At 43.9% G+C, this 14766-nt stretch overlaps 1 protein-coding gene across 3 annotated transcripts in view; it reads left to right on the forward strand.

Annotated features, from left to right (window-relative positions):
• The window catches only part of MID1 (midline 1), a 581834-nt gene that overhangs the window by 411249 nt on the left and 155819 nt on the right, over window positions 1–14766 (forward strand). The window lies entirely within an intron of this gene.

The following is a 14766-nucleotide window of genomic DNA, read 5'->3' on the forward strand; positions in this document are numbered from 1 at the left end:
GGGGGGGGGGACAGAGACAGTGGGAAAGCCAGCCCAAAGGGATGGTCGAGTTGGCTTCTCCCACGGGCAACGAAGGTTCATCCCAGGGAGCGTTCAAAGGAGTGTGCCAAATGCATCTCAGAACTTACCTTTGGGACAAGACATCAGTCTTGGGTGACTCCGTGAGAGTCACCCCCTGAGCTTCTGGACTGTGCCTCCAGGAGAGCTGATATAGGAATCCCATGCCCTGTCGGAAAAGGCCCAAAGCAGGAATCGAGAATTCCTTAGTACATGCAGAGGCAAGACAAGGTCAGTCACACCCAAGGGAAACTGGTTGAAGTCCATGCAGGAATGGTCACCATGGTGGCAGTGGGAGGAAGGGGTAGCAACATGAGGACCTGACGTCATTGGTGCTTAAGAGGCATCCAATATGGCGCTCAGTAAACTCTAGCGGTTTACCTGAGTGAAGCCCATCCCCTCACTGCCTCCCTGAGGATTTTGAGACCCTGGGAAGTTAACCAGATTGCCCCAGGGCGGAAAGGTTGCTGGTGGCAGCAAATGAGAGACAGCTCTCCTGACTCCCTGTTCCCTGGGGCTTTTGGTCACATAGTACCCTCTCACCTTCACACTTGCTGTGGTCCGAAAGCATGAGACCAGGGTGTCATGCAGTTGTACCCACAACAGTCGGGAAGAAGTTCAAAAGAGAGGTCTGTCTTCAATAAGGGTAATGACAACAGAGAAGCGAATGCAAGATAGAACAGAATCAATAATTAAATGAGTGATGCAGACAGCGAGTCTCCTTGGAATTAAGACAGCAACGGAGGCTTAAAAGGAAACGGGGCTTTGGAGACCTACTATCGCCACTCGTCCTCTGTGTGCCTTACACTTTCTGAGTTTGGAAGGGAGTTACGTTTTTGTGTCACACTTGCAAATTGTGCTTTGTGACTATCATGGGAACTTTGGACCCTGTTCTGGAACTAAGAATAGCTGAGCTACTAATTAGGTTGCTTGACGAATACTGAAAAGGAACTCATCAAGTCCAGAGAAATCACAACGGGACCTCCTGGCCAGACCGAGACTGGCTGGAACTTGGGCTCTTGCGCTGCCCCCAGCACAGTGACTACCCCCTTGCTTTCTCCTATGGAAAATACTAGGATGTACTAGAGATCTTGAAATTTGAATCCTTGAATGTTGGAATTTAGCGATTTCTAAATTCAAATATTTGAGTATCGGAATAAATGAACATACAACCGTTTGGATACTCAAACATAGGAGTAATGACAAAGAAACGTCATGGAGGGAAGGAGTAAAGATCAGGTTTGGAGTGGGCCTAAGACGTGAGGGAAGGAGAAAACAGCTAGCCAAGAGAGGAAGAATAAAGGAAGTTTCTCCTATTGAAATTTAAGCGCCACATTTTTTTCCCTCAAGAGTTGGTTCTTTTCTTTCTCAGAGTAGGCACCGGTATTTCTTTACCAACGCACGTTAAGAGACACCACTGTAATGAGTTCGTGTTGGTAAGGTGCATAGCGAAATGCCCGGTACGTAACAGACAAGGGGTCGCGTGTTACTGATCCTTCTTTCTACAAGAGAGCTTTGTCCGTCCTTTCCCACTTCCCTCAGTGTATTTACTCATTATTCTTCGTACTTTAGAAAAATAAAGTTTGATTCCAGAACATTTTTAGATTCACAAAAAAGTTGCAAAGAGAGTGCAGAGCATTCCCACATACCCTCCCCTCTGCTTTCCCTAGTGTTAATGTCTTACATTACCATCTGGGGGGACTAAGAAGTTAACGTTGGTATGTTACTATTAATTCCTTGCACATTTTTTAAAGTCAGCTCTAAGTCCAACATGGGGCTTGAACTCACGACCCCAAGATCAAGAGTCACATGCTCTACCCACCAAGCCAGCCCGGCGCCCCTAGAATTTCTTTTTGAACAAAACATTCTAACCTGCTGCGTAAACGTGATGTGTTCAGACACACGATGCTGCAGATGGCCGCGCTCTTTTGGACATGATGCTTGACACAGGTGACATTAGGAGATTCAGACTTTTCAAAAGGGGCCCTTAGAAACATCCGAGACGAGATGGCTCAATGGGGAGCCTACCAGATGGAATTTACGGGCCTCTGTCCTAAACAGATGTTTTCCAGCTGGGAAAACTGTGACAAGAAAATACACCCAAATGCTTCTAATGGACAAAGCTCTGCACACGCGTGTGCGCATGCACACACACACACACACACACACCACTCATACAGCTTAAGAACTGAAAATATTTAGATTGCTTAAAAGTATCCATCACTTAAAAATTAAAATTAATTTCAGTTGTCAGTCACCACCGGCCCATCATTTATTGGAGAGACTCGGCAAAGTTGGAGATGATTTTATATTTAACACTGTTTCGTGTCCAAGCGTAAGGAAGACTGTACCTGTTGTCTGAATCGCCCAATTTGTTAGCATCAAAACTCCACATTATCTGAGATAGTGTTTGGGACTAACGAATTCATTTCAGCTCCCATCAAGTCAATTCTGGGCAACTGGCTTGAAGTTGTTTAAATAGTAACTTCCATTTGCGCAAAATCTTAAGAACTCCAGTACGGTGGCCTCTGACTTCTTGAGCTTTTGACATTCAGCCACCAGAGGCTGCTCTGAGACCATGATCTTGCTTTCTACTCTAGGTCCAAACCCCAGTGGGGGAACCTGTAAGGACTGATTCGGCTTCCATTGCTTTGAATTGTCCGAGCTCAGTGCAGTTCCCAGGTAGTCTGCGGTCGGAGTGAATGATTAATGATAGCAAAGAGGAGGCACTGAAGGAAGATGAACTATCCATTACTGTAGCGCCCTCCTCTCTGTTTTTAAACTCTTAATCTTATTTGATTTCTTTTAAGTAAAAGAATTGGCCAAGACTTTCCTACTGGCGTTTGCTAATTTTTCAGTTTTTTTCTCTGTTACTGTATTTTCAAAGAAGATTCCTGAAGATTTTTTGGAAAACCTTTATTCCACAATACTGACTTCCACATGGTTTCTATTCTCCCGCATTTTAGCAGATTTTATAGTTGCTTTCATGCTGTTTTGTTTTTTTTTTAAATCTTCATCTTTCTCCTTTATTTAAGTCTTTCTCTTTATCTAACAAAACAAACCAAAAATTAAATGAAGGAGTATCTGTAGTTAAGTAAGAAGGATTAAAACTGGTTTCGGTGCCTGTAATACATTTTGCATTTAACCTTAGACAACTAAGCACTGATTGAAATTGTTGATTGAAAAATGAAACTAGTTTCTTCATGTGAAATTGTTTTCAGTCTTTTTGAGCAAAGGCATGATTGTGGCAGACTATGATGAACCCATGGAAAACAACTGGTTTTATATTATTGTTACATATGTCACCCTAATTAGTGTGCTTCCATGAGAATAAGTTACTACGTAAAGATATGAAGTTTTAAAGCCATGGAAAAATACCAAATTAATAGTTTCGAAGCAGGCAAAGTCATCAATGTATTTCAACGCGGCAATTCTTTAATTCCAAGCTTTAAATTTTTTTTTTTTTTTTGCAAAATTCCATGTCCGGTTGAAAAAGGTATAATTTAAATATATGCCTTCTTAAATGTGCTTCATTTTCTATAGATCACTGGGAAAAAATCAGCTGAACTTGAAGGAAAATGGATACCTATTTTGTTAATTTCTATTTGTCGTCCAGGATGAACATCTCAAGATTTCTTTTGCTCTGAAAAGAAATTCTTGAGATACCTAAATGTTTGGTGCCATTGTATTCATTGAGTGGAACAATCATTAGAAGCGTGTGGAATGTTTTTGGAATGACGTTTGGAATGGTATTTCACCTACGTGTATAATCATAAAGGTGGTGATCCTTACCTAATCAACTCGTGGCTAAAGTAAGCTACAGGGTGGCTCATATTTTGGGTAGCATAACAGCAGCCATAATATGCATATTGGAGTGTATTTCGCTAAATGCTTTGACGAAGGTGGAATGCCAATGAAAATGCTACATTCCTTCTGAAAAGCAGGTTCCGCTTTTCAACTTGCCCCTACTCAGGAGAGAACCAGAAGTCATTTGTCCATGAGTAATACCTTATTCAACCATCATGATTTAATATGGCATATTTTTCTCTCAATTTGCATGCCTGACAATCGACTTCCTAAATATCACGTGTGAGCTGAGCCATAGAAGAAAAATAGCCCCACTGAAGTAGCATTAGGTCAGCTTTGTGGGATGCCTTAGCAGCCTGTCGGAACAAAGACAAGGGACTTAGGCACAGAAAATCGTCACGTGGCCCTGGGCCCTGGGAGCCTTGCAGACACAGCTCATGACTCATTATTAAACATGCCGAGAACAGACAAATTCCAGGCGAGTGAAGCATCCACTGATTGAACTGTAGTTAGTTAGGTGGGCCGGGCGATGTTTGTCTTCCTGGCTTTTCCTTAAGGAACTCCCACGCCATTTCCAACCGCTCCTGAGCACCGCATGCCAAACGCACAGAGCAACTGTATTAAGATAAAATTGTTAGCATTAAAGACAGGCACTTAAATTAGTATAACCCTCAGGCCAGGTATACCTCACTCAATTGCACAGGCTTTAAAATACCGGCATTCAATTAAAAAAATGTATCCATGGCAACCTTTTTGTCAAGGGAATGGTTACCTGAAAGGATACACATCTTTTCAAAGAAACGGGGAGAAATAAGACCCTGTTAGTTAACCGTGGATGAGATTACTTGGGTTTAAATTTAATTAGGGGCATGATTCAGGAGGAGAAGGGGCTTTTAAGAAAGTTTTACAACTTATGTGCTTATTTCCAGTAGAATGTGTTTTCGTGCCTTCTTTATCACCAAAGAAATCTTACGTATCAGGCTTTCATTAAAATATGATGAAATAACTATTCAAAAGAAAATAGCAAGGAGTCACTTGCTGGGTTTCAGATATTTAGGAATGAATCACAGCCCTCCTCTTCATCCTGCCCATGACATGTCTACCATTTTCTCAGAAAGATCCTTCAGTTAGCGTACACGGTGCTATGTCCTGAGGGTTTTGCTACAGAGGGATCTTTGGCGGTCATTTCATGCGAATTTGCTGCCAGAAAGGATACAGGGTCATGTAAAAGCCCATGGTGTTTCTATTGTGAGGTGACCTAACCCATCCTGTTTCCAGGAGGCTCTCTCTGACGGAGTGACCTTTCCTGAGGTCCTGATCAATGGCAGGCTGCAGGGGATCGCCAGGAGTTGGGCTTCTGAGGATATCTGTTGACAAACTGAGATAAGGTAAAGGAGAACGTTAGAGCTGAGGAGGCTGCCCATCTCAATCTCTCCCATCTCCGGGGTCAGGAGTGTCAAAGGGAAAACTTTTCCTCAACTCTCTTAGGTTCAGTCAGCGGGGCCTGTGAATTAAACTAACCGAAGTCAAATTAACAGGATCAAAGGCCCACAAGCTTTTAATATGTATGTGCACAAGAGTTCGGAGAAAGGGGGCAAGACTCAAAGAAGCAGTGAGACTCGAGGGCTTATATGCCCTTTTCACAAAGGAAAGAGGGTTTGGGCTTTAAGGACGATAAAATGTGAGGAAATGACGAGGAGATCTACGAAGGAACTGCCGGCAGGGAGGGGCTATATTAGTATGGTCTGTTTATGCAAACTCATCTTGGTGGTGACACCCCATTTTCGATGAGAAGAATCACTCTTCTTCTCTTCCCCAGAGGGGGGATCACCGGCAGAGAAATCTTCCTGCATCTGTTAGTTCTCAGCTGCCTTATTTTTTTTTCTTTAGATTTTATTTTTAAGTCATCTCTACACCCAACGTGGGGCTCGAACTGACAACCCCGAGATCAAGAGCGGCGTGCTCTGCCGCCAGAGCCAGCTAGGCGCCCCAGTTCTTAGTTGCCTTTAGCTCAAAATAATCCTGATGCCAAAGCAGCATATTTGGGGGGCCGTATTCTGATCTGCTTCAGGAGGCAAGCACCCCAAGCTCAAGTGTGAGCCATTGTCAGTCAGGGCTGACTTCATCGGCAAGCAGGGCGTCACACCAGGCCCCGGCTTGGTTTAACGAATGGGTGTGACTGCCTTCCAATAAAACTTCATTTATGGCCCCTGGAATTTGAATTTCATATACTTTTCCCATGACTTGAAATAGAATTCTTTTGATTATTTTCTCTACCATTTGAAAGCATTAAGAACCGTTCTCCGGCGACTGTACAGTAACAGGTGGTGGGCAGGATTTGGCCGGAGGGCCGGAGTTTGCGGACCCCTGATACAGAGAAGAGGGTCCCAAACCAGGGGCTCAGCACCACCTGGGAACTTGTCCGAAATGCAAATTTCCAGGCAGTACTCCAGACCTGCTGAATCAGAGACTCTGGGGTGGGGCCAGGTAATTGTGTTTTAGCAAGCCCTCCAGGGGATTGTGACACATGCTAGCATTTGAGAACCACTGATCTAGACCAGCGGAAGGTTCTCCACCTTGGGCTGCTCATTCTAATCCCTAGGGGAGCTTTTAAAAAAAAAGAATCCCACCCAGGCCCAGCCCAGATCAATTAAATCAGAGTCTTCTGGGAGTGGGACCCTCTCGCAGGTATCTTTTAAGTCTCTTCCAGGTGATTTCGAAGGGCAGACAAGTCAGCTGGTGCTTTCATTGTGCAGATAAGGACACAGAAGTTCAGAGAGCAGGTGACTCGTCTGAGATGTAAAGCAAGAAAAGGGCGTGGCATAGTCCCTTTAAACTTGTCTAGATACAAGGGTGTTAAAACAGTGTGTTCGGTTACGGAATGGATTTGCAGGAGCTCCAGGGGTCGTGTTATCTTTTATTCCTAGTGCTGATTGATTTTAAAACACATCTGGAAACTTGCCCTAAATAAAATGAAAACTAGTTTTAGAAACTCATTAGGCCAGAGGATGTGACTGTAATTGGAAGAAGTAAGGCGCAGAGGCTCGGGACAGCCCCATCTGTGAGCCCTCTGGGGCGGAGGCGAGACTTCCATGATTCACACGGAGGGCAAAGTGAGCAACTGAGGCTCGTTCGCCTACCCCGGAGCTGCTTGCCAGTGTATCTGGAACACGAGTAAAGAAGTTACAGTCTTGGATATCACTGATGAGAGTGAGAAACCAACATTTGCACACTTACGGCAGGGTTTCTGACTCTTAAGGACTCCTATGCCTTGGGTGTTTTTTTGTTTTGCTTTTCTTATTTTAAGAAGGCTCCACGCCCAGTGTGGGGCTCGAACTCACAACCCTGAGATCAGTCGTCACATGCTTCTCTGACTGAGCCAGGCGGGTGCCCCTTGGGTGTTTTTAAAGGCAACTTTCGAAGGATGGATGCCTTGTTCTCAGCAGAGGGGGCGCCGTGTCTGTGCATTCCACCGAAGGAAGAACACAGGCTGTGCACCCAAAACAGAGCTGGAGAAAGTGAGGCACAGACTGAAACTGAGTCACACTATGAGTCCAAGTCAAGTTTCACAAACGTATGAGTGACCATTGGGCATTTTCTTGTTTTAGTAGTTACGTCATCGTAACACAAGCTACAGTTTGTGAGTGTTTACTCTGTGCTGCGTTTCCGTGGTTCTGTGGTTAAGAGCATGTTGTCAGGGGCCAGTCAGCCTGAATGTGTAAGCCAGGATCGGCAGCCTCCTGGCTTTATGACCTCAGCAAGTCATTTTGCCTCTCTGTGTCTCAGTTTTCACTCCTGGCAAGTGGGGATGCTATTAGTACCCGTTCTCTTGGGGGTAAGGGAGAATTGAACGTGCTCACAAGTGTCTGGCATTTAGAAGGCACTCCGTAAATGTTAAATATTATTTGTAAACAAATTGCTTTATTCAAATCACAATGTTGAGGGAGCATAAGCAGATGGGCCGTATTCACACAGTTATTAAGGGACAACGTTGATATTCGGACTGAGACTGTTTCTGGAATCGGCGCTCCTAGCCACATCGCTGTGCTGCATTGATTGGGAATAATAAAGCAAGTATTTATGGGCAGTGTTTTTTTCCATGTGTAGTATAAACTTTTTGGCTTGGTTCACATATCCCTGGACCTTCTTTTCATCTGGACGATTTTACGATGCCTCCAGAACCCCTCCCCCATCCCCCCACAGGAGAGCGAAGCAGGGAAAGGGCCCCTCCTCCAAACAGCTTTCCCCGCAGTTGTCCCCATGTCAGTAAACGGTGACTCTATTTTTCCAGCTGTGTTCCAGAAAAGAACTTGGAAGTCATCCTAGTGTCCACTCTTTAACACCTCCACTCTGTCAGCAAACCCCATCGGCTCGGCCTCCCCGTCTCCACTGCCATGCCTGCCCCAGTTCACCACCACCTCCGACCTGGTTGACTTGGTTGACCAAAAAAGCGTCCTCAGCGACCTTCCTTCTGCCCAGTAGGACCCAGCAGTCACACCAAGCTCTAGGAAGTTGATTGGCTGTTGTCACTTCTCGGCACCAAAGCCTCAGAGTCTCCCTTGCCTTGCTCTGAAGAAAACCCAAAACTCTTCCGGTGATCTACTAGTCCCACGTGACCTGCAAAAGCTGCCCCCCAACACACCACACTCACGTGCTCACGTTCCTGAGGCCCAGCTCCTACCGCTGTCACCCTTGCTCACTCTGCTCCAACTGTCACAGGCTCCTTTCATCGAGTGTGTCCTGGCCTTAGAGCGTCTGCCATTACTGCTTCCCCTGTCTGGATAACTCTGCCCCACCCATCACCAGAGCCCAAAGTCTTGCTTCCTTGCTTCCTTCGAACTCTGCGGACCTGTCACCCTATGAAATGCCGACTTCCCTACCCACCCCCCACCCCGCCACTCCCTACCCCTGGCCAGAACGTCTTTGTATTTATTTATTGTCTGTCTCTGTCCCTCCACTAGAAGGTTCGCTGACTGACGAGGGCAGCCCCCAGTCTGTTTGTACCTGTCTGCCTGCCTCACCAGCGCCTAAAACAACGCCGGGCCTGTGATGAGCGTGCAGTAAATACTTGCCGAAGGCAGGATTGACCGTTCAGGCGTACGGAAGGTATGCCATTGCATCTTCGTTAGCACGGGGTGAAGGCCTGAGAGTCCTCAGCCTGTTTCTTGTAGAAACCCTTGTCTTTACACTTGAGATCTTAGATGCCCCGGGAGTGATGAAAACCAACTCCTAGGGATCTACACATATCTGTGTGTTGCTAATGAAATCAACGTCTAATCCGCCGATGCTCCGGTTAGCTTAGAACAAGGAAAAGCCCTCCGTGGGCTGCGTGCTTTCCTAACTGTGGAAATGAATCACAGGAACATATTCCAATGGGAAAGCCTTGGAGAAATTCTGAATGTAGAAGGAAAACCTCATTTACAGTCCTAGAGAAATAGCCCCAAAGTTCACATCCTGCCTTGCAACAGCGACGTCTTTTGCCATGAGGCGTACCCCATCGATAGGCATATACGTGGGGTTTTTTTTTTCTCCTATCTAGAAATGATCAAAGGAACACAGTCCAAATTTGGAGAGCCATTAAAAGCAAATAAACATCACTCAAGTGCTTCAGTGGGTTTTCAAAGATAATGGTGAACGCCCGATTTAGCTCGAAGGTGCAGTGTGAGATGCTTGGGAGGTGGGTTGAGGTTGGCGATTTCAGAACCAGATCAAAATCCAAGTAGTGAATCCCAAACACTCCTGTATGAGGCACCGGGGGTGAGGGAGCCTTGCAGCGAGTCGTGCCCGGGCGCGCCGGGCTTTGACGCCTCTTTCCAAAGGAGAGCTGCCTCTGGGACCAGGGTGGCAGCACCATGTGCCGGAAAGAGCACGAGTTTTGGAGTCAGAGACATGGGTTCCAGGTTCTTATATACACCCCAGAAACTCACTCCATCTTCGAGAGGGCCTGATGCATAATGGTCCACGAGAGATCCGCGATTCCTGCCATCTCCTCTCGTTCCACGCAGCACAGATACTCGGTAGCTCACGTCTCTTAATTTGAGGGTTAGCTGAGTTAGACCTCTTAGAGCAGAGTGTATCAGCTGGTTTTGAGTTCCTTTAATTGCGTTAGATTAATTTGCCCAGTTGGAGAAAAGTATAGCCAGTGGGTTGGTTTCTGAAGATGACCGTAACGTAATTATCTTTTGCCCACACAGAGATAGTTTAGGAGAACTAGCAGTAGGGCTTTTTGATACGACACAGATAAAGCTACACCTAACGGTACGGTTATCCTGTTCGTTGTATGATATTATTTACATCACTCACATGGAAATGATTGTAAATTGTGGCACCATTTATAAAATAGACAAGCAACGTAAGCCCTTCCTTTCAGAAATTATTAAATCGAAGGAGAAATAAAATGAAACTTCATTTGAATGCAGCTCCTCAGATATTTCATAGAGCTCTTTCGTAAATATGGAGCAAGGCAAGGCACTGCTACTCAACGTTTGCATTTTTCCCCTTGCCACGATTCAATGTGTTTATCTTGCATCTTGTATCAGGGGAATAGAGGAAAGCCTATCTCAGTATGTGTGAATTTTCCTAAGTGGGTCCCAGCAGAGGGAAAACTCATGATGGGCCATCTAGTTATACGGAAATAAGAGCAGCTATTCTTTTCTTGCCTATGAAAAGAGAGTAAAAAAGCAACAAAAAAACCAAACCAAAACAACAACAACAACAAAAACCCAGCCTGATCTGTGTCGAGCAAAGGAAAGAAGCATGTAAGCCATGATTCTGGCTCATCGTGAGTTTTTCCTCTGCTGGGAACCACTTACTGAGTCGTGCCAATCGGGAAAAAATACAGCCATTTCAGCAGTCTTTCTGTGCATCTGAGAAGTGTCAATCTAAAGGATAAAGCATTGTCTTTTTACAAGCAAGGAGCGCAAATCCTGTTCAAAGCTTCTTTTGATTAAAATTTCTATTCACCTTCTGTCCATGTGATTATCAATGCCCAGCCTGATTTGCTTGTTTCTAACGTATAAAAACTGAGATCCGGTTCACAAAAGTAAATGTCTTTTTAATCTCTAAGGCTAATTTAAAAATCAGCTTTGAGCATTAAAATGTTAAAGGTTTGAGAGACTAACTAATATATGAGAAAAATAAGAGAGAGGAAAGAATAAGGATAAGAAGTAAAGTGGTAATAATATAAAGAAGTGTAACCAGTTATTCCTAGCCATACTTAAACACAATTTTTAAAAAATGAATTTGAATCAAGAATGATGTCAATTAGGAATAAAAAGAAAATGGGTTTTTTTTAATTAGTCTCTAATGAATTTTTAAGACATCTGGGGGCGCCTGGGTGGCACAGCGGTTAAGCGTCTGCCTTCGGCTCAGGGCGTGATCCCGGCGTTATGGGATCGAGCCCCACATCAGGCTCCTCCACTATGAGCCTGCTTTTTCCTCTCCCACTCCCCCTGCTTGTGTTCCCTCTCTCGCTGGCTGTCTCTATCTCTGTCGAATAAATAAATAAAATCTTAAAAAAAAAAAAGACATCTGGGTTGTAGGATTTTGATTCCTGGAGATCTAAAAGAATGTTAGTCTAAAACAGTTTGGATCAGGGCTGTCTAATATATGTATTTGCTGCTACACATGGCAAAGCGGTCATAAACTCCGAGCAAATTAACTCTGTGGTGGGGGAGAGAGGAAATGCCCATCAGATCATATGTGCATGACATGGTGACATTGCCCTTGAGGTTCAACATGGGCCATCAGGCATATAATTTCTCGAATGCTCTACCCTGACTCTTTGGTTAACTATGGGCCTGATAATCATAACATACTGCTAATACAGGAAGTGAGTTTAAGGACAAGAAATTGATTTAATCACCGGGGCGTATCTTTTTTGTTTATTTTTAATTATTTTTAATTTTTATCAAAGTAATATATCTTTGAAGTACAAATATACTAAAGACTTGTAATAAAAACAGCCATCCCACTCCATTCTAGGAACAATCACTTTTGACTTGTAAATATTTCCTCTGATATGTACTTTCATATTTCCCATAATATGCTTTTATTGCTCTTTCTTGGCTTATGAATTTTAGACCTTATCTTTCACATCCTGCATAGGATCAGGAAGAAATGACTTCTCTTGCGCCACCCTCCTCAGCCCACCCCACGTCCTCCCAATGAAATTGTGTCCGTTCATCTATGAACACAAACTCCAAAACATTGGCTCCCACAAATTAGCAATTTATTTTTCTCACAGAACGTGAAGTTCAGAGCTCATTCAGAGACTCTAAGATGTCCTTGGGAATCCAGGATCCTTCTGTCTTTCCTGTTTGCCAGCTTGACCACGTGTCCCATCCCTCTCATGGTGACACAGCAGCCCCTGTCCCTCAGATAACTGCATGCCTACTCCTGGTGGGGAAATTGGGAAGGGCGAAGGGCAAACTGCGTCTCTTTTAAGAGCTTTCTCAGGAGCCCTCCACAGCAGCTTCTATTAAATTTCCATAGGCCATACAGTTTCATATCAGCACCCACACTTGCCAGGGAGACTGGGAAATGTTCTTCAGCTGGGCACATTTCTGCCACCAAATACACTGAAGTTCTGTTGGAAAGAAACAAGGGCAAGATGGATACTGGATTGGCTCCCAGTAGTGTCTGCCACAAGATCTGTATCAGAGATTGCTGCCGGTTTAAGGAGTGTCTTAGGACTGGGCTTCTTTTTATGTGCGTTCTTTTGCTTTTCCTGGAACTAATAATAGTGTCGCCTTTTGCTTATATCCATGTGCACCTGTTCATCCTCAAATGTGATCTATCAGTATCATTTCTCCCCCTGGAGACCTCTGTCCAGGAGTTGTTCATCTTCCTGCTACAGCTTAGATGGGGGCCTTTCTAGAAGGGCCACATCCACCATCTTTGTTTCTCTTTATGTTGACTTCTCTGTTTTCTGAGTCCCATTGGCTTATCTTTCTTGGCTTAATTCCCTCCTTTTGCTAAAACCCGTCTTTGAGTAGATTCCAAAGAAAGAGTAGAAGGGATGCAAAAATTCTGAGTCTTTCTATGAAAAAAAAATTGCATTCTATCTTGACATTTGATGAATAGTATGACCTGGTATAGAATCATCAGTTAGAAATCATCTTATCTCAAAATTTTATAGCTCCTACCTTCCAGTGTTGCAGTTGAGAAGCACATAATAAATCTATTAGCAAAATTCCATCATTTATAGAGGCGAAAGCCTTCTACTGATAGCGGTTTTGAAATTATCATTATTAGTTGCAATAATTCAGTAAACATTTATTGACTAATTGATCATAAACTGTGTGCTTGTATATACGACAAGTCCATTGGCTGGGCTATAGTACCCAGTTATTCACTCAAACTCTAATCTAGGGGCTGCTGTGAAGGCATTTGTAGATGTGGTTAACAGCTATAATCCGTTGACTTGAAGAAAGTAGACTATTTTTGAGAATGTGGGTGGGCCTCATCCAATCAGTTGAAGGCCTTAAGAGCAAAACTGAGGTTTCCCTGAGAAAGAAGAAATTTTGCCTCAACCATAGGATGAGCTCCTGCCAGCCTGCCCTACCAACGTCAGACTTACCAGTCCTCACAATCACAGAAGCCAAATCCTTGAAATAAATCTCAAGATGTGTGTTATATAGCCTACTGGTTCTATTTCTCTGGAGAACCCTGACTGAAACAGACCTCACCGGCTGCAGGATCTAGTAAAGGGGTTAATAAGACAAGTAAAAAATACATTATTATAATAACGTTCTTCTTGCAAATTTAAGCACAAAATTGTAGCAAAAAAAGTAGATGGTTTGGAAATTGAGGAATTACTGTGGGGAAGTAAGATATTACTGTGTTGACATGAAGCAGAAGGTTTAATTGGGAGTGTAGAGAATATTTGACAGTGGGAGGAGTATATAAAAACCATTGCCAAGTTCATGCATAAACCTTTACCGGATTACTAAAAAGAAGATAAGGAAGGATCAGCCATATTTAATCCCATCAACAAAAACTAGGAAATGTCAAAATATTTCACCTCTAAAAGCGGAGAATTATTAAATAGTTAAGATATGATTAAAATTTTAAATAGCATGATTTGTTTTAAATCCTTAATTTTCAAGTGAGGAAATATCAAGTTCCATGCATTGAAAACCCTGACTGGTGACCAGTTAGTCAGTTCTGTCCTATCTGCAAGTCTGCCCTTAGGGTACATTCTCCAAAACCATTTCTTATACTGGGTCTATTCCTTCCATTTTTGTATTCACAGGTTTCTTCCCTTTTTTCCAGAGTCTGTCGTCCAAAACACTCATATAAGCAATAGTTACAAAAAAGCTTTCCCACTCATGATTTCATCTGTCTCAGTCCGTCGGGTTGCTACCACAAAGCGCCACAGACTAGGGGATTTATAAACAACGGACATTTATTTCTCACATTCTGGAGGCTGGAAGTCCCAGATCAAGGTGCGGGTCCGTTGGGTGGAAAGTAAGAGCCCACTTCCTGCTTCAGACAGCTGTCTTCTTGCTGCGTCCTCCCGAGGCCATGGGGCAAGATAGCTCTCTGGGATCTCTTTTACAAGGAACTAGTCTCATTCATGAGGCTCCACATTCATGACCTAATCGCCTTCCAAATACAACACTCCACCTCCTAATACCATCACATTAGGGGTTAGGATTTCAACATATGCATCTTGGGGGAGCACCAACATTCAGTCCATAATTTGCCTGACCGTCCCCTGAAAAATTTGGGCTTAAAGATGTCAGTTGGTTTACTTGACGTCCACCGGTGAGTTTACCGGCTATATTGACACCAAAAATGGATTCCCGATCGCATCTATGACCCGTGCTGCTGGTATGCCACATTGCCTCCATCAACCAATCAAAGAAACTGGCTTAACGAGTACCTATGCCCAGTGAG

Source organism: Ursus maritimus (genome assembly GCF_017311325.1).
Source record: "Ursus maritimus isolate PB19 chromosome X unlocalized genomic scaffold, ASM1731132v1 scaffold_X1, whole genome shotgun sequence".
Taxonomy (NCBI): Eukaryota; Metazoa; Chordata; class Mammalia; order Carnivora; family Ursidae; genus Ursus; species Ursus maritimus.